The sequence below is a fragment of the Stegostoma tigrinum genome, chromosome 3 (genome assembly GCF_030684315.1).
Source record: "Stegostoma tigrinum isolate sSteTig4 chromosome 3, sSteTig4.hap1, whole genome shotgun sequence".
NCBI lineage: Eukaryota > Metazoa > Chordata > Chondrichthyes > Orectolobiformes > Stegostomatidae > Stegostoma > Stegostoma tigrinum.
Window position 1 is genome coordinate 127,999,299 of NC_081356.1, and position 27,627 is coordinate 128,026,925.

General features: G+C 44.9%; 1 protein-coding gene across 2 annotated transcripts in view; it reads right to left on the reverse strand.

Moving 5' to 3' along the window:
* The window catches only part of palld (palladin, cytoskeletal associated protein), a 402,860-nt gene extending 375,480 nt beyond the window's left edge, over positions 1-27,380 (reverse strand). Inside the window, exon 1 of one of the 2 annotated variants that reach the window (XM_048528001.2) lies at positions 27,204-27,380. The gene's annotated coding sequence lies outside the window, so the exon portion shown is untranslated. Of the gene's footprint in view, positions 1-16,675; positions 16,856-27,203 lie in introns of those variants that run through there. The other variant, XM_048528003.2, reaches the window with a different exon arrangement.
* Positions 27,381-27,627: the final 247 nt, after the last annotated feature.

A 27,627-nucleotide genomic window follows, 5' to 3' on the forward strand; every position in this document is an offset into this window, starting at 1 on the left:
AATTGAAAAAAGAATTTTAGAAGGAGAAGACAGATCAATCATTCCCATATAATAATTCTTGGCCTAGACTGAAGGGAAGATGAGAGTGAAATTGTCCTAATTCCATAGGACCGTAAGATTGGTTATCTTTAGAAAGAGAGACGACTTGGGGGGTGAGTTTAACTTCAAAGTCCCTACACCTCAGATGAGGGGCAATGTTGAAACAGGCTTTCATGACGGCTGCAGCTAACCACAGAGATTGAACCCACACTGGTGGTATCAGCCATCTTACTGACTGAGCTAATGGAGTCCCTGCTGAAGGACAGGTCCACAGCTGTACAAAAGCAGAGTTTGTGTTGAACCCTTAACCTTCAACGAGAAGACAAAAATGTTAGCGAACCAAAGCTTTGACCACAAAGCCTATCATCTGGAGTCATTTTGTCTTCTAATACTGATTGTTATTTTTAAGAGTCAGTCAAGTGAGTCCAAGAATTGAAATGCTGGATTCCAGCAAAATGGAACTGCTCTTGTCATGTTTCCTGGGCAATGTAGAGAAAATTGGTCAGTTTGGGTTATATTACTGTGGAGATGCATTGGAATAGGAGGGAACCAACAAACCCCTCAAGCACATTCCCTCATTCAATTTGATCAGATCTACCAGTCCAACTAATATTCACTGATGTAGAGTCATCAAGTCATAGATTCAAACAGCATAGAAACAGAACCTTCGGTCCAACTTGTCTGCATTGGCCAGGCATCCCAATCTGACCTAATCCCATTTGCCAGGATTTGTCCTATTGCCCTCTAAACCCTTTCTATTTACATACCCATCCAGATTGTCTTTTAAATGTTACAGTTGTACCAGCCTCCACCATTTTCTCTGCAGCTCATTCCATACACACACCAACTTCTGCATAAAAACATCATTCCTGAGGCCTCTTTTATGTCTTTTGCCTCTCACTTTTAACCTCTGACCTCTAGTTTTGGACTCACCCGCATGGGGGAGAGGACCTTACTTATTTACCCTATCCATGCCCCTCAAGATTTTATCAACCTTCAAAATGACCTTCGTGAAGTGGTTTCTACAGTTTGTTATTGAAGGACTGAGGTGGCTCTTCCTTCTATTGTAGGAACAGGAAATTTACGACTTAAGTAAAAACGATGCTGGTTGAGAGAACACGAAACCGATATAATAAGAAAAATCAATAATTGTTTTCATTCAGAAGACGTTGCTGGCAAGGCCAACATTAATTGCCAGGAGTTAAGAGTCAACTACATTGCTGTGGATCTGAAGTCTCGTGTAGGCCGGACCAGGTATAGCTGGCATTTTCCTTCCTTAAAGGGCATTAACAAGCCAGATGTTTCTTTTTCCCCCAAACAAATGGTTCATGGTTATCATTAATTAATAGTCTCTTAATCCCAATCTTTACTTACATTTAATTCAAAAACCACCATCTGCCAAGGCAAGTTACAAACCTGGATCCCCAGAACAAATGACAACAAAGTGTGGAGCTGGATGAACACAGCAGGCCAAGCAGCATCTCAGGAGCACAAAAGCTGATGTTTCGGGCCTAGATCCTTCATCAGAGAGGGGGATGGGGTGAGGGTTCTGGAATAAATAGGGAGAGAGGGGGAGGCGGACCGAAGATGGAGAAAAAAGAAGATAGGTGGAGAGGAGAGTATAGGTGGGGAGGTAGGGAGGGGATAGGTCAGTCCAGGGAAGATGGACAGGTCAAGGAGGTGGGATGAGGTTAGTAGGTAGGAGATGGAGGTGCGGCTTGAGGTGGGAGGAAGGGATGGGTGAGAGGAAGAACAGGTTAGGGAGGCAGCGACGGGCTGGACTGGTTTTGGGATGCAGTGGGGGAAGGGGAAGAGATGGGCTGGTTGTGTGATGCAGTGGGGGGAGGGGACGAACTGGGCTGGTTTTGGGATGCAGTGGGTGAAGGGGAGATTTTGAAGCTGGTGAAGTCCACATTGATACCATTGGGCTGTAGGGTTCCCAAGCGGAATATGAGTTGCTGTTCTTGCAACCTTCGGGTGGCATCATTGTGGACTGCAGGAGGCCCATGATGGACATGTCATCTGAGGAATGGAAGGGGGAGTTAAAATGGTTTGCGACTGGGAGGTGCAGTTGTTTGTTGCGAGCCAAGCGGAGGTGTTCTGCAGTGGTCCCCAAGCCTCCGCTTGGTTTCCCCGATGTAGAGGAAGCCACACCGAGTACAATGGATACAGTATGCCACATTGGCAGATGTGCAGGTGAACATCTGCTTAATGTGGAATGTCATCTTGGGGCCTGGGATGGGGGTGAGGGAGGAGGTGTGGGGGCAAGTGTAGCACTTCCTGCGGTTGCAGGGGAAGGTGCCGGATGTCGTGGGGCTGGAGCGGAGTGTGTACCCTCCTCCCCAGAACAAATATTAGAGTCTGTGGTTTAATATTCCAGTGATAATATCATCTCCCCTGCAATGTTACATGAAGCACATGACATCAAGGCTTCCCCTATTCGTTTCTGACGTTACCTTGATGACTTGGCAGATATTAATAAGCGGTCCTGGGACCACAAATTGCAGCATATTTTGCACACAGTCGGGCAGCGCTTGCTATCAACCTGACGAGCGAAGATATGGAAACTGCCCCTGGCGCATTGGTGTCTCTGCTTAAATTTGTTTTGGACCTCCACATGAATGTGTCTATGAATAAGTAAAATCAGCAAACAATTCCGAACTGAAATGTTCCATCCAGCACCTGCTGTGTTTTCGCTCTGGGGCAGCAGATGTAAGAACAACACTCACAAAGACACCCAGCCAAATATCTCATTACAGTTCTTGCGCTAAAAATATTTGACAGCTATTCATCAAGCAGCAGTCTTTCTCTTCCAGTAATATGTAGAACACTTATCAGTGGCTCTTAAAAAAACCTCAAGCTCTACAAGCACCCAGGCTTTGCCTGCTTTCTGATCTTCCTTGTCTTCCTCTGCACTATTACACACGTGACTTCTCCTTAGTTTTCCCCTCATTCTCCTTTCGCATCGAGTAAAATCTTGAGAGTTGGGTGAGTAAGGAAATCAATTTTCATTGCAGCTTGCTGATTAACTTCTAAATTCCATCACGGCTTAAAGAGGAATGTCCGAGCTCTCAACTTGAGAATTGGTGAAGTCAATCAACAAATGATACCAGCTAGAACTATTTTTAATCGACCTGCAGCTGAGAGAACTTGAAACGAAGAGAAGCATTTCAGAGGGCTTTCATACCGAGTGTAAAATGGAGCAGTTGAATAATGAGGGGAATTAGTGGAAGGAAGTGGTACTCTCTTTCATTTTAAATTGTTTTTTTCTGTAGGAAATTGGCTCTTATTCTTCTACACACATAGAAGTTTGATGTTCAATGAGTATCTGATAAACGTCTATTCTAGCAGCTGAAGGGTGTCACGGCAACATCAGTGAGGTGGGCCCAGCAGCGAGGGATGTGACTCTGCCATGGTTGGCTTGGCACAAGCAGTGGTGAGGCTATGGTGGAGGAACTGTGACCCAGTGGCAAAGATGGCACCTGAGGATCAGCAACTTCAATGTTAGATAGGTCCGGTGGAGATATCAGTGAAGATGGCGATGAACTGGCCCCGGACTGATAGACTCTCTTCAAGCTATGTCGTTCTTTATTTTCCTTATTCTTAAATTATTCAAAATAATGCCATATCGTGGCAACAAATGAAAGCTATTCACTTTATTTTATCGTATTTTTACTGTAAAATATACAGGACAATAAAAATCAATATCAAAGTCACTAAACAAAAATCTATTCCTAAGTTTTAAAATAGTATAGGAACTGGTGGCAAGGTTTTTAAAATGTATAAGATAGGAAAATAAATAATAAAAATAACTAAGTGGTTAATTAAACACATTAAGAATGGAAAGTCAGGTGATGTGTCATGGCTACAGCATGTGGGAGCCCCTGAATGCCAATGCGATCCTGGGTAAATATGTCTGCTGTGAATGTTTGGGGCTCAATATTTGATGAAGAGTTATTGAGATGGAGGCTGAGCTACAGACTTCACAACATATCAGGGAAATGGGAAGTTACCTGGATATTTTATACCAACTGGAAAGTTTTGTCAAGATCAGACAAAACTAGTGTGGGTTTATGAAAGATAAATTATGCTTAACTAATCTACAGAACTTTGATTATTGGATGTAATGGTTAGAATAGATAACGGAGAAACAATGGATATTCGGGTTTCAACAAGGATCTTTTAAAAGATTCTAAACTAGAGACTGGTAGGCAAAATTAGGGTTTGGGGATAAGATACTGGCATGGATTGAGAATTAGTTGACAGACCAGAAAAAAGGTGAATGTGTCTATTTCTGGGTGGCAGGCAATGGCTAGGATTCAGTATTTGAAACCCAGATAACTGCAACAAATATAAATAACTTGAATGAGAGGACCAAATGCATTCTTTCCCAGTTTGTTGATGATATAGTAGCAGGTGAAGTTGTGAGTTGTGAGAAGAGTGATTCAAGGAAATTTAGACAAGTTGAGTGAGAGGGTAAACAAAAGGCTGATGCATCATGAGATGGATAAATGTGGGATATACACTTTGGCGTGAAAAACAGAAAGAGTATTGTTTAAACAGTAATAAATTGGAAAATGTGGATGTACAATGTGAACTGGGTTTCCTTGTACATCAATCAGTGAAAGTCATTGAAATAACTCCACAAAGGATGGTATCCCATCACCAAGTCACCTTTTATTTACACATACAGAGTACACGACACTGACCCAACGAGCAGAGAGCCATCTCCTGGGGCGAACAGATCCCCTGACACTCCCACTGGTATCTGTCAGCCAGGGCTCCCTGATTGGAACAGTTTAACACCTGAATCAGGGAAGTCATATTCTATGAGGGGGACTTGGCTGACTTCATTTCAATCACTTCAGTTATGAGGCAGTGGCAACAAGCAAGTTGGGAAGGAAAATTTTATATCAGCCTTCATTGCAAGACAATTTGAGTTCAGAATCCAGAATGTCTTACTGCAGTTACACAAGGCCTCGGTGAGGCCACACCTGGAGTACGGTGTGCAGGTTTGGCCTCTCTGCTTGGAGCAAGGATACGACTGAAATAGAAGGAGTGCAAAGGAGGATTACTAGGTCAATACTAGGGAATACCAGGAATGAATGAGGAGAGGTTAGTTTGACTGGGACTGTATTCAGAATTATGATAGAGATTTGTCTGAAATATATACAATTCTAACTGGGCTGAACAATTAGATGCAGGAAATAAAACAAAGAACTGCAAAAGAAAAGCAGAAATTGCTCGAGAAACTCAGCAGGTTTGGCAGCATTTAGAGTCATAGAGTCATGCAGCACCAAGGCAATGGTATTATCGCTGGACTGTTAATCCAGAGACCCAGATAATGTACTGGGGACCTGGGTTCGAATCTTGACACGGCAGATGTGGAATTTGAATTCAATTAAATAACTGGAATTAAGACTCTAACAATGGCCGTGAAACCATTGTTGATTGTTAGGAAAATCCCATCTCATTCACTAATGCCCTTTAGGGAAGGAAACTGCCACCCTTACCTGGTCTGGCCTACTTGGGACTCCAGGTCCACAATAATGTGTGACTCTGAACTGCCCTCTGGGTAACAAATGCTACTTAGCCAGCAATGCCCTTATCATGCCAATGAATCAAAAAAAACCAGACCCTTCGGTCCAGCTTGTCTATGCTAACCACATGTCCTAACATGACCTGCTAGCATTTGGCCCATATCCCTCTGAACCTTTCTTATTCACAGATTCCTTTTTAAATGTTGTAATTGTACACTGCATACATTCAAGAAAGAGATAGATTTCTTTTACATTTTAAAGGCGTGAAAGGGTATGAAAAGAAAACAAGAATATAGCTTGGAATAAAGAATTCTATTGCATGTTTATTGATCGGCCAAAGGGCCTCTTCTATACTGTGTGACTCTACAAGAATAGCAGAGCAGACCCGAAAGGCTAGAAGATCTATTCCTGCTCGTATGTTTCTGTATTTCTGCGAGGCAGTTAATGCCCTCTCTTTGGATTTGATCAGCGGTCAGGCACATTGTGGGGGTGCAGTGGAGGGTGGTGGGGGGAGGTGTGGATGCCACTGAGGCAGTTATGGGCATTCAGGGAGGCAGGAGGGCATGAGCACTTGCCTGGAAAGTCTGAGGTTCTTTCACTTTGCCTGGATGAGAGCAAAGGCTGCATGGTGGGTGGGGTTCATAACCTATGGCAGTGTGATAAGGGAAGCCATTCAAGTAGAGGCAGTAAAAAAGAGATGGTAAAATGAAGGAGATTGACACTGTTCTGTACAGCCAAAAGGGAAAGTCTAGGGGGCTTTATTGCCGTCCTGGGCTCAGGGTTTGCGACATCTGCTCAGGAAGTATTTGGACATCGTGCACTAATGGCGCTGTTAGGGAAAGAGAAAAAAAAATCTGCATTGTCATTATGAGGTGTCAGGCACCAAATTAGGTAGCAGAACCTCAAAGGAGATAATGCTTGGGGAGGCAATGGCCTTGTGGTATTATTGCTGGACTGTTGATCTAGAGACCCGGGTAATGTTCTCAGCTCCTGGGTTTGAATCCCACCATCAGAGGATTAGATAGGGTGGACAGTGAGAGTCTTTTTCCGTGGATGATAACTTCAGCTTGTACAAGGGGGCATAGCTACAAATTGAGGGGTGATAGATTTAAGCAGAAGTCAGAGGCAGGCTCTTTACTCAGAGAGTGGTAAGGGCGTGGAACGCCCTGCCTGCCAATGTAGTGAACTTAGACACATTAGGAACATTTAAACAGCCCTTGGATAAGCATATGGATGATGATGGGATAGTGTAGGGGGAGGGGCTTAGAATAGTTCACAGGTCGGCGCAACATTGAGGTCCGAAGGGCCTGTTCTGCACTGTATAGTTCTATGTTCTATGATCTATGTGGAATTTGAATTGAGTAAAAACCTGAATTAACGATATCATTGTCAATTATTGGAAAAACCCATCTGGTTCAGCGATGCCCCTGAGGCAGGGATACTGTTATCCTTACCTGTGCTGGCCTACATGTGACTCCAGACCCACAGCAGTGTGAATGACTCCCACCTGTCCTCTGGGCAATTAGGGGTTGGAAATAAATGCTGCCTGGTCAGAGATGACTACATTCAGTGAATGAATACAAAAACAAACCACTGAATCATTACCTAAGCCATGTCCAAATTGGCAAAGGGCAAATAAGATGAGGGAGATGGCTCAAAGACGGATGTGGGAGGGTGGGTTCTGGTTTGTGGGACATTGGCTCCTGCACTAGGGAAAATGGGAACGGCACCTTTGTAATAGCTTACTTCTGAACTGTGCTGGGACTGGTATCCTAGTTAGGCACAGACCAAGGGAGGCAGTGAGAGACAGCTTTCAATAAACAATGAGGGAAAGGGATCAAATACGGGTAGATCTGGTAACTCAACAAGTTGAGACAAGGTGAAAGAGGAAGGCGGTAATATGGGAAATGAGAAACTGATTGTGACAGGAAAAGATAGTTAGTACAAATGTGAGAGTAAATCAGGGAAGCTAAAGGTTACAAAAACAATCTAAGGCTCTGTATCTGATTGCACATAACATTCCACATAATATTGATGAACCACTTGAACAAATGGAAATAAATGAATATGATCTGATAACAATCACACAGAGATGACAGCAGAATGACAGATTGGGACCTGAAAATGAAAGAATATGTGATAGTTAGGAAAAGATTCTGGTGTCCCTGCTACAGGAAGGACGTTGAGAAATTTGGAAGGATTCAGAAAAGATTTACGAGGATGTTGCCAGGGTTGGAGGGTTTGAGCTAAAGGGAGAGGCTGAATAGGCTGGGGCTATTTTCCCTGGACCGTCGGAGGCTGTGGGCTGACCTTATAGAGGTTTATATAATCATGACGGGCATGGATAGGGTAAATAGACAAGATCTTTGCCCTGGGTTTGGGGAGTCCAAAACTAGAGGGCATACATCTAAGGTCAGAGGGAAAAGATTTAAAAGAGACCTAAGGGATAAGTTTTTCACACAGGGTTTGGCACATATATGGACTGAGTTGCCAGAGGAAATGGTGGAGGCTGGTACAATTACAAAATTTAAAAGGTACCTGGATAGGTATATGAATAGGAAGGTTTTAGATGGATATGGGCCAAATGCTGGCAAATTGGACGAGATTTATGTGGAATATCTGGTCAGTATGGACGAGTTGGACCAAAGGGCCTGTTTCTGTACTATACATTTCCTTGGTTCTGTTTTACCACTAATCTTTGCCATATTGCATGATTTTTCTTCCAATTTGATGCCACCCTAACCTAACATCCCTGGTTCACCGTGGTTGGCTCACCTTCCTAGAGCCCCTCTTCCTCGCTAAGGTATATCTTTGCTGTGAGCAATGAGCTATTTCCCAGGATTGAGGTTCATAAGGAGGAGGTGTTAGCAATTGTGGAAAGTGTGAAAATAGATAAGCCCCTTGGGCTGGATGGGATCTATCCTAGGATTCTCTGGGCAGCTAGGGATGAGATTGCAGAGCCTTTGGCTTTGATCTTTATGTTGTCAATGTCTACAGGAATAGTGCCAGAAGGCTGGAGGATAGCAAATGTTGTCCCCTTGTTCAAGAAGGGGCGTAGAGACAACCATGGTAATTACAGACCAGTGAGCCTTACTTCGGCTGTGGGCAAAGTGTTGGAAAGGATTCTAAGAGATAGGATTTATAATCATCTAGAAAGGAATAATTTGATTAGGGATAGTCAACATGGTTTTGTGAAGGGTAGGTCATGCCTCACAAACCTTATTGAGTTCTTTGAGAAGGTGACCAAACAGGTGGATGAGGGTAAAGTGGTTGATGTGGTGTATAGGTATTTCAGTAAAGCGTTTGCTAATGTTCCCCATGGTAGGCTATTGCAGAAAATATGGAGGCATGGGATTGAGGGTGATTTAGCGGTTTGGATCAGAAATTGGCTAGCTGTAAGAAGGCAGAGGGTGGTGGTTGATGGGGAATGTTCATCCTGGAGTTCAGTTACTAGTGGTGTACTGCAAGGATCCGTTTTGCGGCCACTACTGTTTGTCATTTTTATAAATGACCTGGATGAGGGCGTAGAAGGATGGGTTAGTAAATTTGCGGATGACACTAAAATCGGTGGAGTTGTGGATAGTATGGAAGAATGTTGCAGGTTACAGAGGGACATAGATAAGCTGCAGAGCTGGGCTAAGAGTTGGCAAATGGAGTTTAATGTGGGAAAAGTGTGAGCTGATTCACTTTGGAAGGAGTAACAGGAATACAGAGTACTGGCCTGATGGTAAGATTCTTGGTAGCGTGGATGGGCAGAGAGATCTCGGTGTCCATGTGCATAGATCCCTGAAAGTTGCCACCCAGGTTGATAGGGTTGTTAAGAAGGCGCACGATGTGTTGGGTTTTATTGGTAGGGGACTTGAGTTTCGGAACAATGAGGTCATGCTGCAGCCATACAAAACTCTGGTGCGGCTGCACTTGGAGTATTGCGTATAGTTGCGGTCGCCGCATTATAGGAAGGATGTGGAAGCATTGGAAAGGGTGCAGAGGAGATTTACCAGGATGTTGCCTGGTGGGGAGGTAAGGTCTTATGAGGAAAGGCTGAGGGACTTGAGGCTGTTATCGTTAGAGAGAAGAAGGTTAAGAGGCGACTTAATAGAGACATACAAGATGATCAGAGGATTAGATAGGGTGGACAGTGAGAGCCTTTTTCCTTGGATGGAGATGGCTAGTACGAGGGGACATAGGTTTAAATTGAGGGATGATTGATATGGGACAGATGTTAGAGATAGATTCTTTACTCAGCGTAGTTAAGGGGGTGGAATGCCCTGACTGCAACAGTAATAGACTCGCCAAGTTTAAGGGCATTTAAATAGTCATTGGATAAACATAAGAATGATAATGGATTAGTGTAGGTTAGATGGGCTTCAGCTTGGTTTCATGGGTCGGCACAACATCGAGGGTCGAAGGGCCTGTACTGTGCTGTAGTATTCTATGTTCTATGTTCTATGTGCTATGTCTGCCATTGTTCCTCAACAATCTTTGCAGCTAAACTCCTTGACCAGCCTGCTCCAAGTAGCACTTTCCTCATTCCTTCGCTGTCACCTTCACTTGAGATTAACAAGGTTACTTCCAACCCAATTTTCTCCTGCTCAAACTGTATGCCAAATTCTGCTATGTTATGGTCACTATTTCTTAGGGAATCTATCACACTAACATCATTTATTAAACTGCCTCATTACACATCACCAGATCCAAAATAGACTTATCCCTGGTTGGGATTCCTAACATTTTGTTCCAGGAAATGGCTCCAATACAGTTGAAGAATTCTCCCTCATGGCTACCTATGCCGATTTGATTGTCCCAATCAGCCTACGGATTGATGTCACCCATGATTAACATATTGCCTTTTTGACATGATTTCATTATCTACGGATTTATTGTCTGTTCCAGCGTAACATTCACTTGGTAAGATACTGCAAAGGTCAGCCTCGATTTCTTGTTCAGCCCCAACAAGGGCTGTTCAAACTTTTTAAATTAAAGTTTGTTTTTAAAAGAGGAGGGAGGTAGGTGCCTGTAGCCACACTAGTCTGGAAAAGCCTCATAGAATCATACAGCACAAGTCCAACCCGTCCATGCCAAACATAATCCCAAACTAAACTAGTTCCACCTGCCTGTTCCTGGCCCATGTCCCTGTGAACCTTTCCTATTCATGTACTTATCCAACTGTCTTTTAAAAGTTGATCCTCAGGAAGTTCATTCCACACCAGAACCACCTTCTGTGTAAAAATAAAATTGCTCCTCATGTCTTTTTTTAAATTTGTCTCCTCTCGCCTTAAAAATATGCCCTCAGTCTTGAAATCACCCATTCTGGGGGAAAACCAACTATCATTAACTTTATCAATACTTCTAATTATTTTATAAACTTCTTTCAGTACACCTCTCAACCTCCCACACTCCAGTGAAAAAAAATTCCCAGCCTGTCCAGCCTTTCTTTATCACTTAAACATTCCATATTTGGCAACATCCTGGTAAACCTTTTCTAAACGTCTCAAGTTTAATTGTATTTTCCTCTAACCAGGGCAGGACACAGTATTCTAGAAGAGGCCTCACCAAAATCCTGCACAATCTCAACATGACTTCTCAACTCCCATACTCAAAGGACTGAGCGATGAATGAACTCAACTGGACTCACCACATTAACACAGTGGCTACAAGAGCAGGCCAGAAGCTAGAGATACTGTGGCGATTGACTCAACTCCTGGCTCGCCAAAGCGGGTCCACCATCTACAAGGCACAAGTCAGGAGTGTGATGGAACACTCCCCACTTGCCTGGATGAGTGCAGCCCCAACAATTCTCAAGAAGCTTGACACAATCCAGGACAAAGTAGCCCACTTGACTGGCACCACATCCACGAGCATCCACTCCCTCCACCACCGATGCTCAGTAGCAGCAGTGTGTACTATTTACAAGATGTACGGGAAACATTCACGAAAGATCCTCAGACAACAAGCCCATGACCACTTTCATATAGATGGACAAGGGCATCAGACATATGGGAACATTACTGCCTCCAATTTCCCCTCCAACTCACTCACTATCCTAACTTAGAAAAATGTCACCATTCCTTCACTGTTGCTGGGTCAAAATCCTGGTATTCCCTCCCTGATAGCATTGTGGATCAACCCACAGCAGGTGGACTGCAGCGATTCAAGAAGGCAGCTCGCCACCACCTTCTCAAGGGCAATTAGGGATGGGCAAGAAATGCTGGCCAGCCAGCGATGCCCACATTCCCCAAAAGAATCAAAAAAAGTGTGCCAAATGCCTTTTTAACCACCCTGTCCATATAAGACGTAAACTTCAAAGTATCATGTACCCGCATTCCCAAGCCCCCCTGTTCTACAATACTACCCAAGTCCCTACCATTAATTGTATAAGCCCTACCCTTGCTTGTTGTTCCAAAATGCAATACTTTGCGTTTATCCAGATTGAACACCATCTGCCATTTTTATGACAATTGACCCACTCAATCAAGACCCTTTGTCATCATAGAAAACCTTTCTCATTGTCTAGTATGCCATCAATTTTGGTATCATCCGCAAGCTTACTAGCCATGCCTTTTATATTCACACCCAAATCATTTATATAAATGACAAATGAAACAGGACCCAGAACTAATCTTCGAGGTACATCTCTGTTCTCAGGGGACTTCCAGTCGGAAAAACGACCCTTCATTGCCACGCTCTGTCTCCTGCCATTAAGCCAATTACGTATATAATTGGCAAGCTCACCATGAATCCCATGTGACCTAACTTTACTGATTAGTTCACCATGTGGAACCTTGCAAAAGGTTTTACTAAAGTCCAAGTAAACAATGTCTACTGCTTTGCCATCATTGACATTTTTGGTAACTTCCTCACTCAAGTTTGTGAGACAAGATTTTCCTCACACAAAACTATGCTGACTATCCCTAGTCAATTTTTGCCACTCTAAACATGATAATCCTGTCTTTTATAATCACCTCCATCCGAAGTCAGACTCAAAGGTCTCTAGTTCCCTGGTTTCTCCTTACAACCTTTCTTAAACAAAGGTCCAACATAAGCCACTCTCCAGTCATCAGGCACCTCACCTGTGGCTATAGATAACACAAATATTTCTGAAAGGTGTCTTGCAATTTCCTCCCTTACTTGTCACAACATTCTGGGATGCATTAGATCAGGTCCTGGAGATTTATCCACCTTTATATTCTCTAAGACACCTGGAACTTTCTCTTCTGTAATGTGAACTGTTTTTAAAGCATCAAAATGTATTTCACTGAATTCTCTGGCCTCCATTTCTTTCAACCAGGCTTGGATGGGAAACTATCCAGGAATACCAGGCCCAGTTATCTTTGCTGGGGTATTTCTGGCAGAGAGGGTAGTGTATTTATCTTTGGGTCATGAGGCCCTGGTTCAAGTCTCACTTGCTCCAGTGGTGTGTCCCAATAATTCTGAACAGGTTGATTAAAAATATCCCAATTCCTTGTTCGGGCCTCAAGTCTGGATACCCACCATCTACTTTGTCAGAGGTGAGACCAAAATCTACTCAATGCAGCCTTGTACAAATCACCTGCACAAATATTGAAATACGAAGGAAGCAAAATGAAACCCTGACCCGCAGCCCAGGATTGTGCAGGCCAGAATAAGATTCAGACACTAATGACATCTCTCAACAATGGCTAAGAGTTTGCCATCTCATGTTCCACTGCAAGCTTGGCTAATGCTCTCAATGAGTAGTTGGATCAGGTCCATGTGATACCACTTGGAATATTGAGATCAATTTCTTCAACCAGAGCCAGCTACATCCATTAAAATACACGTCTAGCTGTGAGTGGTATTAATTGGTCAGCCAGTGTGAGCCTCCGATTTTTTTATATTGGTGCACGGCTCACAAATAGAAAATAGTTCTGACTTCATGCTGTCCTTTGACATTAACATGTATACTTGGTAAGGTCATGGATAATTAAATTCATGAGAAATACAGTAGGGACTTGTAAACCCAGGGAAGAGCCCGGCCGTATTACAGTTTACCACCTTGGCTTTCTTTTCAATGAACACAATATCCATTACTCTCTTTCTGGGCAGTAAATGTGAATACATCCAACATCCAGCCTGCAACTGCTCAAAGCCTTGATCAATCCCAAAGTAAATATCCTGCCCTTGCTTCCAGCTCCAACCAACTTGGCGCAGACTCAATAGATTGAGGGACCTTCTCCTGTGGTATAACCCTCCCTAACTCTGACTTCTGGCCTTTGGGTGCACAGGGGCTGGCGGTGTGATAGCTAGGATAGTAATTCAGATGTGTAGGCCTATGTTCTTGGGGGCACAAGTTCAAATATCAACGTCAAAGATGGAGAAATTTACATTCAATAAAAAGCTGCCTAAACAGTGACAAAGCGAGCCCAGTTTCTTATCACAAAAACCCATCTGCTTCACTAATGTTCTTCGGAGATGTAAATTTGCCCTGGCCCACATGCGACATCAGACCCACAATTGACTCTTAACTGCCCTCAATAATGCCCTTTAGGGAAGGAAACTGCCATCTTTACCTGGTCTGGTCTGCATGTGACTCCAGATCCACGATAATGTGGTTGACTCTTAACTGCCCTCTGGGCGATTACAGATAGGTAATAAATGCTGCCTAGATAGCAATAGTTACATCCTAAATTGAAAAAAAAAGAAACTAGCATCGTTCACCTCTCTATCCTTGTCCTCACTCACCTCCTGCATTCTTCTTTGAATTGGCCTTCCATTATTTATCTTCACCCTACCCTCAAAACCTTCTCTGTCCAAAGTTGGGTTGTCCTTATCTCACACTGGGGTCCCATCCACCCATTGTCCCAACCCTCACAGAACTACATTTGCTCTCCCATCTTGTAATATCTCAAATTGAAAACTTTTGCCCCTGTTCCCTTCTGAAGGTGCCAGAACTAGGGGGGACATTGGTTTAAAATCTGAAGTCACCCTTTCAGGCCAGTGATTAAGAGAAAACAAGGTGTAGTGCTGGATGAACACAGCAGGCCAGGCAGCATCAGAGGAGCAGGAAGGCTGATGTTTTGGTTCTGAAATCTGAAGAAGGATACAGACCTGAAACATCAGCTTTCCTGCTCCTCTGATGCTGCCTGGCCTGCTGTGTTCATTCAGCTCTGCACCTTGTTATCTCAGATTCTCCAGCATCGGCAGTTCCTACTATCTCTGAGTGCTTAAGAGCATGTTTTTTTCTATTGGATGGTTATGCGATGTTGGAACTCTGCCTCAGTGAGGCAGTTGAAGTGAGGTCATTGAATATTCATAAGACAGAGCTCAGTTCTTGTCGGATGGGGGTTCGAGGGTGTTATTGGCACAGGTGGGAATGTGGAAGTCAAATCGCAAAGTGATCAGCTGTGATCGTATATAATGATGGAGCAGAGGACTGAATGATCTGCTTCTACTTTCTATCCTTATATTAACTCCTTCAGCTCTATTATCAGCCCCCTTGGAACTTCCATTCCCCCTACTCCAATCTCTTGGACATCTCTTCATCTCTTTTCACTGTCTTTAATTACTAATCCAAAGGAACTCCATCCTTTCCCCTCCCAGATGTCCTATATGTATGCCTGGTAACGTAATTCCAGGCTGGAGAACTGGATAGCAAACAGGAATGTGAAGGAGTTACTTGCCTCTTGCTTAAGCCATAGCTACTCAAAGCTTGGCCACTTCCCTGCTGGACAGGCACACTCAGCCATGAATTGCCAATGACCCTCAACTACGTTGCCCTGTTATAAGTCAGCAGGCTACTGAGCAATCCGGGGCAAACACAACTGAGCACAAATTTGTCCTTGGCTGATGCCTGTACTTTGTCCATGACACCACTCTTTAATTACAAAGGTCATTATCTAATGTCAGAGTGTAGAATCACAGAACATTTGCAGGCGGGAGGAGGTAATTTGCCTTGTAGTGGTCATGGCAGCCATCTACAGGGGCAATGTATTTAGTTCCACTGTGCATTCTCTTCCTGAAAACCTGCACCTTCTTACTTTCCAAATGCCCATTGAATTCCCTATTGAGTGGTTTGTTTGAACCTGCCTCCATTGCAAACTTAGGCAGAGTGTTCTAAATCCTAACCACTCACTGGGTGAAATCACTCCTCCTTATTCTGCCATTGCTCCTTCCATCAACGTCAACCGTTTCCTTTCCCGGGGCACAGTCCAAACATCTTCAGCTTGGAGGCTCCTTTGGCACCATTCTCGGGAATCCTTTCTGAGCTCTCTCGTTGCATCCTTCCTAAAGCGTGGCACCCAGGCCGAGATGCAATGTGTCATCTGCCCCTCTGTAGCCATATCAGTTCCCCGAATCCTAACTGCCTCAGTCTAGGCTGAATCTCCCGCATCTGGGCTATGCCCTGGTTCAGTCACTCAGCTGGCAAACTCTTGGAGTCAATGCGATAACAGTGTTATTCAACCAGAGGGAAGAATTGGTCCGGTCAGAGGAGGGAAAGCTACTGAACACCACAGCTGGCCATCGTTGCATTATTGCTATGCCTGCTGTGATCAAAGGGAGAGAGGAGAAATTGGGAACAGAATTGTCGATCAATCATACTGGATGGTGGAGCAGGACCAGAGGGCTGAATGGCCTGCTCCTATTTTCTATGTTTCTATTTTATCAGCGTCTGAATGCTCTGTGCCAAATTGGCTACACCTCCTCTCTCCTTACCCGGTCGACCTGCATAGCCTTTAGATTTCCAGTATTCACCCAGTCCCCTTTGGAAAGCTATCCTTCAATCCTTTTTCATGGTCCATATTGGACAGAAGCTTCTGCCTTTTCCCTCCTTGAAGTGGAGACAAATGGCAAGCGAATGTCAGAGAGGATGATCCTCTGGCTGAAATGATCCCCTGGAAACAAGTTTATTTTGAAGCACACATGCACACCCCGTCCCTTCCCCCACCACAACAGGCACGGCATTCTCATGTCAATGGGAAACTTCTGCAAGGATTTGCTTCAATATCCCTTCTCCCTGCCAGTACCCGGGATTAGTCATGGAGCTCTGCCACTTTTAGACGGACTGACAGCCGGACATGTTTAAGGACTCTGGAAAGTGTGATAGATTTAAAACGAGTCAGATTTAAAACTGCCGTTACCTCCTCTCCTTGCTCCAGACGGTGGCACAAACGATGTTAAAGCAGAAACCAGAGCGCAAATAGGTTCGTGTGGTGTCAGTGTTTGTACAGCACAGCCACTCTCTCCCCTCCGGGGCCCCTCTGCACCTCCTCGGGGCGACGAACCAAGCTTGCAGCCGACAGCAGTGAGCTCCCGGCCGTAGTCCCACACAGCTATCAACTGCTGCGTGCCTGTGGAGACCCTCTCTGTAGTCGTCTATATTTGGCGACTCTGATCAGGTTTCACTGGAATGCCTGCCTCAGGAGTTCTCGCTGTGGCTGGAGCTCCTGGGGAGAGAAATCCGAGGGGTCTGAGCCCTTGACAACCCCCTCTCCCACCCAGGCATACTTTGAGAAGGGGAAACGGAGGGACAGAGATCTGGAGATCCCATTGGCGGAGAATATAGGAAGATAAATAGGCATGAGAACCCGAGATTAAGGATATTATTAAGCTAGAAAGGGTTCAGAAAAGATTTACCATGATGTTGCCGGGTATGGAAGGCTTGAGTTATAAAGAAAGTTTGGATAGCCTGGAACTTTCTTCACTGGAGGTTGAGTGATGAATTTATAGAGGTTTATAAAACCACAAGGGGCATAGGTAGAGTTAATGGTAGTTGTATTTTCTATCAGATGGGGGATTTCAAGGCTAGGGGTTACATTTTTAAGGTGAGAGGAGAGAGATTTAAAACTGATATGAGGGGCAAACGTTTTACACTGAGTGGAACTCGGGTGTGGAATGAACTTCCTGAGGAAGTGATTGATACGGGTACAGCTACAATGTTTAAAAGACCCTTAGGTCAGCACATGAATAGGAATTGTTTGGAAGGATATAGGCCAGGAGCAGGCAGGCGGGACTAGTTTAGTTTGGGATTATGTTTGACACGGATTGGTTAGACTGAAGGGTCTGCTTCTGTGATGTATGACTGTATGACTCCATAATTTTGTGTCAGCAAGGCCCGCCACCCTCAGACCTGTGAAACGAGAAGTAACTAGAGCAGGATGTGCTGGGCTGGAGAGGTTCAGAGATGAAGAGAGATTGGACAGATTGGTACTATTCTCTCCCGAGCTGAGGAAACTGAGGCAGGACAGGATTGAGATGTATAATATTACCTAAGGAGAAACATTTCCCCTTGATCAATGACCAGGGGCATAGAGTTAAGGCATGGGGGCAGAATATTTAGAGGAGGTGTGAGGATAAAAGCTTTCACCCAGAGGGTTTTTTCGTTTGTTATCATTAGAGAGAAGAAGGTTAAGAGGTGACTTAATAGAGACATACAAAATGACCAGAGGATTGGATAGGGAGGACAGTGAGAGGCTTCTTCCTGGGGTGGTGATGGCTCGCACGAGGGGACATAGCTTTAAATTGTGGGGTGATCAATACGGGTCAGATGTCAAGAGGTAGGTTCTTTACTCAGAGAGTAGTAAGGGTGTGAAATGCCCTGCCTGCAAAAGTAGTAGACTCACCGAGTTTAAGGGCATTTAAACGGTCATTGGATGAACATGTGGATGATAATGGAATAGTATAGGTTAGATGGTCTTCAGATTGGTTTCACAGGTCAGCGCAACATCGAGAACTGAAAGGCCTGTACTGTGCGGTAATGTTCTATGTTCTATGTTCATTGGTGGGAATCTGGAACTCACTGCCTTAAAGAGGCAGAAACACTCATAACATTTAAGAAGTATTTAGATGCGCAGATGTAATGGCAAGGCATTCAAGGCTATGTGCCAGGTGTTAGGGATCGAGATTGGAATAGTTAAGAGCCTGCTTTTGGCTAGCATGGGTATGATGGGCCAAAGGGCCGAATTCTGTGTTGTAGATCTTTATGACTTTAAAAGCTAAATTTGCTGTCCCCCATCGAGATGTCATAGAGATAGCAATGTAATGGTAAAGATTGCCACCACACTCAGAGAGAGACAGAGAAAGAGAGAGAGAGGGAGAGAGAGATGACCTGGCGGTGGTTTAGCCTGAGGATCACCATACCACAGGTGAGGGGAGAAGCTGTGTAGGAGACTCCTTCATTGTAACATCAGCCAATGATGTGAATTGATGTCATCATGCACCAGCCATCCAGCCAACTGAGCTTGGTTTAGAGGTAATGTCAATAGTTTAGCAATCCAAGGATGAGGCTAAAGTTCTGAGTCAACACGGTGTCTTGTAGAATTTAAATTCAATTGGAAAATTTGGTTCTGAAACTGCATCGCAGCCATGGTGACCAGGACGATGATCACCGATTGTCATAAAAACCCTTTGGTTCCCCGATGCCATTTATGGAGGGAAATCTATGTGGTTTGATCAACATTTGATTCTAGGTTTGCAGCAACATGGTTGGCTTTTAATTGCCCTCTGAATTGGCACAGCAAGCTACTCAAAATTCCGGGTCAATTAGAAGTAGGCTACGAACGCTTGCCTTGCCAGCAACCCCAATATGCCAAAATCAAATAAAAGAAAATAAAGACCTGCTGCAGAAATTGAGAGTTCACTCTTCTCCAAACAGCAACAGAGACCAATTCGCTGAACACGTTTAAGGGCAATGATTCTTGACTGACGAGGAATTTGAAGGCCAAAAGCCAAGAGGTCACTTGGCCCGATGTGGTGGCCTATCGACCCGATGTGGTGGTCTATTGGCCTGATGTGGTGGTCTATCGGCCTGATGTGGTGATCTTTCAGTAGCCATAGCGGTCTCTAGGTCCAGTGTGCCCCCAACATCGATTTCCAGTCTCAAGATGATTCCAGGGTGCTCTGCTGGCCTTGAGGTGAAGCCCCGTATGGCCTGGAGTCAAGGCCTGGCATGGCCTGGAGGCTGGGCGTTAACTTGGACTGGGATGGAAGGACCGTTGTTCTGAACTTTTTATTTCTCTATTTTCTAATTTATTCCTACAATCTGACATGATGGACCTTTAAGATCTTTACTTCCCAATGTTTTTCCAGAGAAGGTGGACTGAAGAATCTGCACCTAGGTATCTTTGTACCTGAGATGATGCCATAAGTGGTAACTTGTAAATTTTTCATTGTACTCATCCGAGCACATGTGATCATAAAGCTAATTCCATTCAATTCAACTCACTGGGAGTTGGTGAGAATTTTGTGTCAAGGCCATGACCTGCTCCACCATGATCTTACTGCATGGTGGAACAGGTTGGAGGGGCTGAATGGCCTACTCCTGCTCCTAGTTTATATTCTTGTCTTTAAATAAACACAGAGCATCTGTCCCTGAGGTGGCAATGAAGCCTAACGCACCTCCGAGCCGCACAGAGCGATAGAATCCCTACAGTGTGGAAATGGGCCCTTCAACCCAACAAGTCCACAGTGCCCCTTGGAGCATCCCACCCAGACCTATAGCCCAAACACCCCTGAACGCTACGGGCAATTTAGCTTGGCCAATCCACCTAGCCTGCACATCTTCGGACTGTGGGATGAAACTGGAGCATCCGGAGGAAACCCACGCAGACACAGGGAGAATGTGCAAACTCTGCATGGACAGTCACCCGAGGGTGGATTCGAACTGTGGTCCCTGGTCCTGTGAGGCTGCAGTGCTAACCACTGAGCTACCGTGCTGCCCTAAAGGACAAGCTTATAAAAAATAACCCTGATCAAAGAGGTAGGTTTGAGAAGGTTTCTTTTATGGAGGAAACAAGACAGTGAGGCAAGGAGCTTAGTTAAGAGACTTCAGACCCTTAGAATCAAGAGCTGAAGGCATGATGCCTAGTGGTGTAGCTATTAAAATTGAGAATGCTGGTCCAAAATTGCATTGATCCCAGGTGTATTGGGGGTGAACAGGAGTATAAAGATAGGGAGAGATAAGGACGTGGAATGATTTGAAAACAAGGATGTGAATTTTGAAATCCAGTCAGATTGGAAGCTGACACAGGGGATACGGAGAGTAATACACTTCCCAGTGAGACCACCACCCAAACACACACAAAGCAAAAATATTGTTCACTGCTGAAGGGTCAGTCCTGCATAGTTTGTTTTTGGTTTTCTGACAGATTGAGGGGAGAATTTGACGTCAAAGGTGGAGATATCAGTTGACTGAAATACATCAGCTTCATAAAAGGGACAAAAGAAGGGCTGGAACAGTGGGGGAAGTTCAAAGAAGTAAACCAGGGGAGTGGGGGTCCTGCACAGTCCTTTCAAATCATCAACACTGATTCTGATCCCCTACCAGATAAGGAAGTGATGCCAAAAAAAATCAACGTGTTCCAAATGCAGTGCCTGTAGGTGTGAGGCTGGAAAAGCGCAGCCGGTCAGACAGCAGCAGAGAGCAAGTAAGCCAACATTTCGGCCCAAGCTTTCCTGTTCCTCTGACACTGTCTGACCCGCTGTGCTTTTCCAACCTCACACCTACAGACTCTGGCTTCCAGCATCTGCAGCCCTTATTGTCCCAAATGCAGCTGGATATGACAGTGAGTGAGTGAAAGCTGAAAATGGATAATGGGATCAAAGTTCTTCACCCTTGAGAACAGAGGGGGGGGCTTCAGGGAACCCTAAATTGATGCAAATATAGTGTGAGCCTTAATAAATATCTTCCTCAATAAACAGTAAATTAATTAACTGTTTATTAAATCACAGGGTCTGCTTTCTTTGCAGAAAGAACACATGATTGCATTGTTCCTATTTCAGCTTAAAATAGGTGTGAACTTAATCATTCCTGACTTCCTGACGAATCAGTCGCCATTCTTCATTTAAATTTAAACAAAGCTGGGACGTTAAGAGCCAACCATCACCCAACTGGTGCATTCTCCACTGAAATTCCTTTCCCAATCACTTGCCTACCAATCAGCACTCTATTCCCATACATTAGAAAGCGTTGCACGCAATTTTCTTGTCAAAGCCACAATGATTACAAGATGAAAATCTTTGACAAATGAAGTACTCATAGAATCATACATTCATACAGCAGAGAAAGAAGTCCTTCTGTCTAACTTGTCCATGCCAACCAAACATCCCAATCTGGTCTAGCCCCATTTGCCAGCATTTGGCCCACATCCCTATAAACTCTTCCTATTCATGTACCCATCCAGATGTCTTTTAAAAGTTGTAATTGTACCTCCCTCCACCACTTCCTTTGGCAGCTCATTCCATACACGCATCACCCTCTTGCGTGAAAAAGTTATCCCTCAGGTGCTTTTTAAATCTTTCCTCTCTCACCTTAAACCGATGCCCTCTATTTTTTGATTTGATTATTCTTTTATTCATTTGTGGGCTGTGGGCGTGGTGGTTTAGCCAACGTTTCTTGCCCGTCCCTCTTTGCCCTTGAGAAGGTGGGGGTGAGCTGCCTTCATGAGCCACCGCAGTCCACTTGCTGTGGGTTGACCCACAATGCCATGAGGGAGGGAATTCCAGGATTTTGATCCAGCGACAGTGAGGGAACAGTGATATATTTCCAAGTCAGGATGGTGAGTGACCTGGAGGGGAGCTTGAAAATGGTGGTGTTCCCTCATATCTGTTGCCTTGTCCTCTATGTTGAATGGTTGTGGGTTTGGAAGGTGCTGTCTGAAGATCTTTGGTGAATTTCTGCAGTGCATCTTGTAGATAATACACACTCCTGCTACTGAGCGTCAGTGGTGGAGGGAATAGATGTTTGTGGATGTGGTGCCAATCAAGTGGGCTGCTTTGCCCTGGAAGTTATCTTGGGGAGTGTCTTGTGGCCTCTTGCTTTCTGCGTGGCAACCCTGCAAGCCAATCAAGGCATACTTGGAAGTGAATCTGCATCATTTTTTTCTCGAACCTCTGGTATAAATGGTTGTTGTTGTTTGAAATACAATCATCTTATCCTGGTGAGTGCGAGACAATCAACTTTGGCAATGTGTCGCTGTCTTCTCTGCAAGATTCTTACAATGAAAGCCAGGCCATTCATAAACAAAATCGGGATGCACTGTATTTGTACAAATAGCTTTAGAGATCTGTTGCTGAACTGGCAGTTAGTGGAGTTAAGGGATAACTCATCCACGTTCTAACTGAATGTCGAAGCGTACCCAAGAGTCTGAATGGCCTACTCCAATTTCTCATGGTCCTGTGTCCCGAAACATCAATTTACTATTTGAAGACAGGACACTTTTAGAATACTGCTTACAATTCTGCTCACTCTGCTATAGGAAGGGTGTTGTTAAACTTGAGAAGTTGCAAGAAAGATCTAGAATCTTAGAATTAGAGTTAGTTTTATTATCACATGTACGTAAACGAGTACAATGCAAATTTTATAAGTCACCACATATGGCTCCATCTGAGATAAAAGGTACCTAGGTACAGATTCTTAATTACAAATTCTTTAGGAGAAACATTTAAAAAATTAAATAGAAAGTCCAGCAAATCCAAATTGTCAGGATAAATTAGAAGGAAAGAAGTGAAAGATCAGCATAACAGTCCTCCCAATCTAGTCCATGCTGGCATCTCGCCTCTAGTTTGAGTCAGGCCATCACTCCACACCCAACCAAGCTTCACCTCGAGGCTCTCAAAGCCTGGAGATCACTCTGGAATCATCTTGGGTCTGGAGGCCTACTCCAGGCCAATGACAGTTTGCCACGCCGAGCCACCAAGACAATACCATACCAGGCCAAGATATCCCCTTGCCAGGCCGAGAGACCCCCACACTGGGCCGAGAGACCCCCACACCGGGCCGAGAAACCCTCACACCGGGCCGAGAGCCTGTCACACCAGGCCAAGAGACACCCCCACTGGACTGAGAGACCCCCACTCTGGACTGAGAGACCCCCACACCAGGCCGAGAGGCCATCACAGTGGGCCAAGAAACGCCCACACGGGGCCAAGACACCCCCACACTGGGCCATGGTGGGTTCATGAGAATAAGTTTCTGCTGAGACCAGGAATCCGAGTCTGGGCTGAGGCCAGGGGCTCATTACAAGGATGTTTCCTGGACTGGAGGGTTTGAGTTATAGGGAAAGCTGAATAGGCTAGCGCTATTTTCCCTGTCATGTCAGAGGCTAAGAAGTGATCTTATGAAATTTTACAAAATCATGCAGAGCATAGATAGGGTGAATAGCCAAGGTCTTTTTCCACAGAGTAGGGGAGTCAGCTTCTGTTTCTAGTCCTGCTTCTGGTCTGTCCATCTCTACCCTTCATCATCAGCATATATACCATCTCTTCCTAGATGCTATCTGTTCTGAAGATGTCACTGGGCTTGATATAATTCTGCTTTCCCTCCACAGATTTCACTGTTTCTCGGTATGCAACAATAATAAATCAAATCAAATTAAGTTGACTGCAGATGCTGGAGATTCCAAGATAATAAAATGTGAGGCTGGATGAACACAGCAGGCCAAGCAGCATCTCAGGAGCACAAAAGCTGACGTTTCGGGCCTAGACCCTTCATCAGAGAGGGGGATGGGGGGAGGGAACTGGAATAAATAGGGAGAGAGGGGGAGGTGGACCGAAGATGGAGAGTACAAGAGAGTTGCAATGGGAGAGAGATTCCCTGAGGTTGGTCCGGAGGGAGGAGGGTAACTTCTTCAGGTTAGGCATCCCTGGAAGAGGCTTCGCAGTGAGGTTAAAATAGTATCAGAGATAATGGGAACTGCAGATGCTGGAGATTCCAAGATAATAAAATGTGAGGCTGGATGAACACAGCAGGCCAAGCAGCATCTCAGGAGCACAAAAGCTGACGTTTCGGGCCTAGATCTGAAGAAGTTACCCTCCTCCCTCCGGACCAACCTCAGGGAATCTCTCTCCCATTGCAACTCTCTTGTACTCTCCATCTTCGGTCCGCCTCCCCCTCTCTCCCTATTTATTCCAGTTCCCTCCCCCCATCCCCCTCTCTGATGAAGGGTCTAGGCCCGAAACGTCAGCTTTTGTGCTCCTGAGATGCTGCTTGGCCTGCTGTGTTCATCCAGCCTCACATTTTATTATCTTGGAATCTCCAGCATCTGCAGTTCCCATTATCTCTGATACTATTTTAACCTCACTGCGAAGCCTCTTCCAGGGATGCCTAACCTGAAGAAGTTACCCTCCTCCCTCCGGACCAACCTCAGGGAATCTCTCTCCCATTGCAACTCTCTTGTACTCTCCATCTTCGGTCCGCCTCCCCCTCTCTCCCTATTTATTCCAGTTCCCTCCCCCCATCCCCCTCTCTGATGAAGGGTCTAGGCCCGAAACGTCAGCTTTTGTGCTCCTGAGATGCTGCTTGGCCTGCTGTGTTCATCCAGCCTCACATTTTATTATCTTGGAATCTCCAGCATCTGCAGTTCCCATTATCTCTGATACTATTTTAACCTCACTGCGAAGCCTCTTCCAGGGATGCCTAACCTGAAGAAGTTACCCTCCTCCCTCCGGACCAACCTCAGGGAATCTCTCTCCCATTGCAACTCTCTTGTACTCTCCATCTTCGGTCCGCCTCCCCCTCTCTCCCTATTTATTCCAGTTCCCTCCCCCCATCCCCCTCTCTGATGAAGGGTCTAGGCCCGAAACGTCAGCTTTTGTGCTCCTGAGATGCTGCTTGGCCTGCTGTGTTCATCCAGCCTCACATTTTATTATCTTCAAATTAAGTTGACAGTTCCTTCACTGCTTCTGGGTAAATATCCTGGAATTCCCTCCTTAAGGGCATTGTGGATCAACCCACAGCAGGAGGACTGCAGCAGTTCAAGAAGGCAGCTCACCATCACCTTCTCAAGGTCACCTAGGGATGGGCAATAAATGTTGGCCAGGCCAGTGATGGCCACATCTCACAATCTAGTCGACTGCATTCGCTGCTCACAGTGTGGTCTCCTCTACATTGGGGAAACAAAGCATAGGCTGGGTGACCACTTTGCAGAACATCTACATTGTGCTCACAAAAAAGAGCCTGAGCTGCCAGTTGCCTGCCACTTTAACACACCACCCTGTTCCCTGGCCAACATCTCTGCCTCAGGCTTGCTGCAGTGCTCCAGTGAAGCTCAAAGCAAGCTGGAAGGGCAACACCTCATCTTTCGCTTTGGGGGCCCGACAGCCCTCCAAATCCATATTGAGTTCAATAATTTTAGGGCCTGAGATTTCCCATGTTCTAGACCCATACCCCACACACCAGGCCTGTTATCACATAGCCACTATGTACTACCTATTGTTAGTCACTAACAGTGCCCATTAACAGCAATTTGCTCTCCCAGTCAGATTGTCATCTACTCCTTTATCTGTCCAACTATGCTTCTCTCTCTTTGGGTTCTATCCCCACCTATCAATTACTCCTTACACACCCCATCCCCTCCACCCCAACCTTATCTTCTGCATGTAAACTATCATTTTCTAATTACCATCAGTTCTCATTGGACCTGAAACGTTAACTCTGATTTTTTCTGCACAAATGCTGCCAGACGTGCTGAGCTTTTCCATCAATTTCTGTTTTTGTTCCTGGTTTACAGCATCCGCAGTTCTTTCTTTTTCTGTAACTTAGTTCTACTTTCCAACCAATCAGCATCCTTTCCTTCTGCAGATTAAATTGTTGTGGTCATGTGCAATTTGACATTCTTGCGTGTGTCCTAAAGAGTACAAAATGGAAAGGCTCAATACTACCAACCGACAGCTGTAATAGGGCAGTGAGCTACATCCCGAGATCTAGATTCATTAATTGGAAGAGATAATTTCTCAGTGTCTACGTTGTCAATTCTGTCGGAGGTTTTCAGCGCTCTGAACTTACCAGTGGATCTTCGATACATGGGAGAGTTAAAGTTACATTTGTTCAACTTTCCTCAGATAACACAATGTTAAAACATAGTTTACAATTTTTACATAGAACATACATAGAACATTACAGCACAGTACAGGCCCTTCGGCCCTCGATGTTGTGCCGACCTGTCATACCAATCTCAAGCCCATCTACCCTACACTATTCCATGTACGTTTAACTGTTAACAGAACTAGCTATAGCATCGTAGAATTTTCCGCGACAGAAGGAGGCCAGTTGACCCATTGTGTCTGTATCACCTCCTGAAAGAGCTACTCTGCCAAACCTGTTCTCCAGCCGTATCTCTGTCCTCCTTGAAATTCATTATTTTCAAATATACATCCAGCTCTCATTTGAATGCTCCTATAGAATCCACCTCCACCACTTTCCCAGACAATGCATCCTGATCCCATTCCAGACGCAAGGCAATTTTTTTTTACCAGAAGCTAAAAATTAGCCCAGTAAGAGAAATCTTCACATCGGCACTATCTGAATGGAAAATCCCAGCTGTAAAGGGCCCTTAGAATTGACTGGGATGAAGTGAGGACACTGGAATGACTTTTGCACCAGTGGAAAAACAGATCACAACAAGATACAGTGAACTGAAGTTGAGTTGGACACATGAAAGATAACCGATTACTGCCTGGAGTTGCAGCCGCACTTGGAATTAATATTTTGGGAGGCCGTCAAGTGCTGCCAAACGACTGAGAAAAGATCTCTTGTAGCCACAAGCATCATCACATTAACGGTACTGCCATGTGAATTAGCAAAGCCTGTGCTTTTTGTTATGGTCTAACTAAGCAATTGAAAAATAACATGAGATCCAGTTCAGCAGCCCAAGTGTAAAATGAACTCATTACCTTCTGGAAGGTTCCACTGCAGACAGACTGGGTGGTCCAAGATGGGCTAGTCCGGCTGTGCTCCCACTCGCTGAAGGGCTGGTCACTGCTCTACCCCATAGAGGTGAACCTCACCCTCAGGAAACAGAGTGATTCAGCTGTGGGGGCAAATACCAGACTAAAGCAGCTCCGTTCCCAGTCAGGGTAGTACGGAGATGGCACAGGCAGGCTTCCTGGGATGTTATCTCCAGCAGTCTATTTTCGGAGAGTTGCCCCATAGGTCACAGCTGCTGTCAGGAGCTGCGGCTCATTGTGATTAGAAAGCTCATGTGTTGTGGAGAGAAAGTGGCAGCAGCAATGAGTCAGATACGAGAGCTACGGGCTCTCCCACATGCTCAATTATTAAAGCAGCGCTCAATAACCATAGCTCAGTGCGATTAATGAC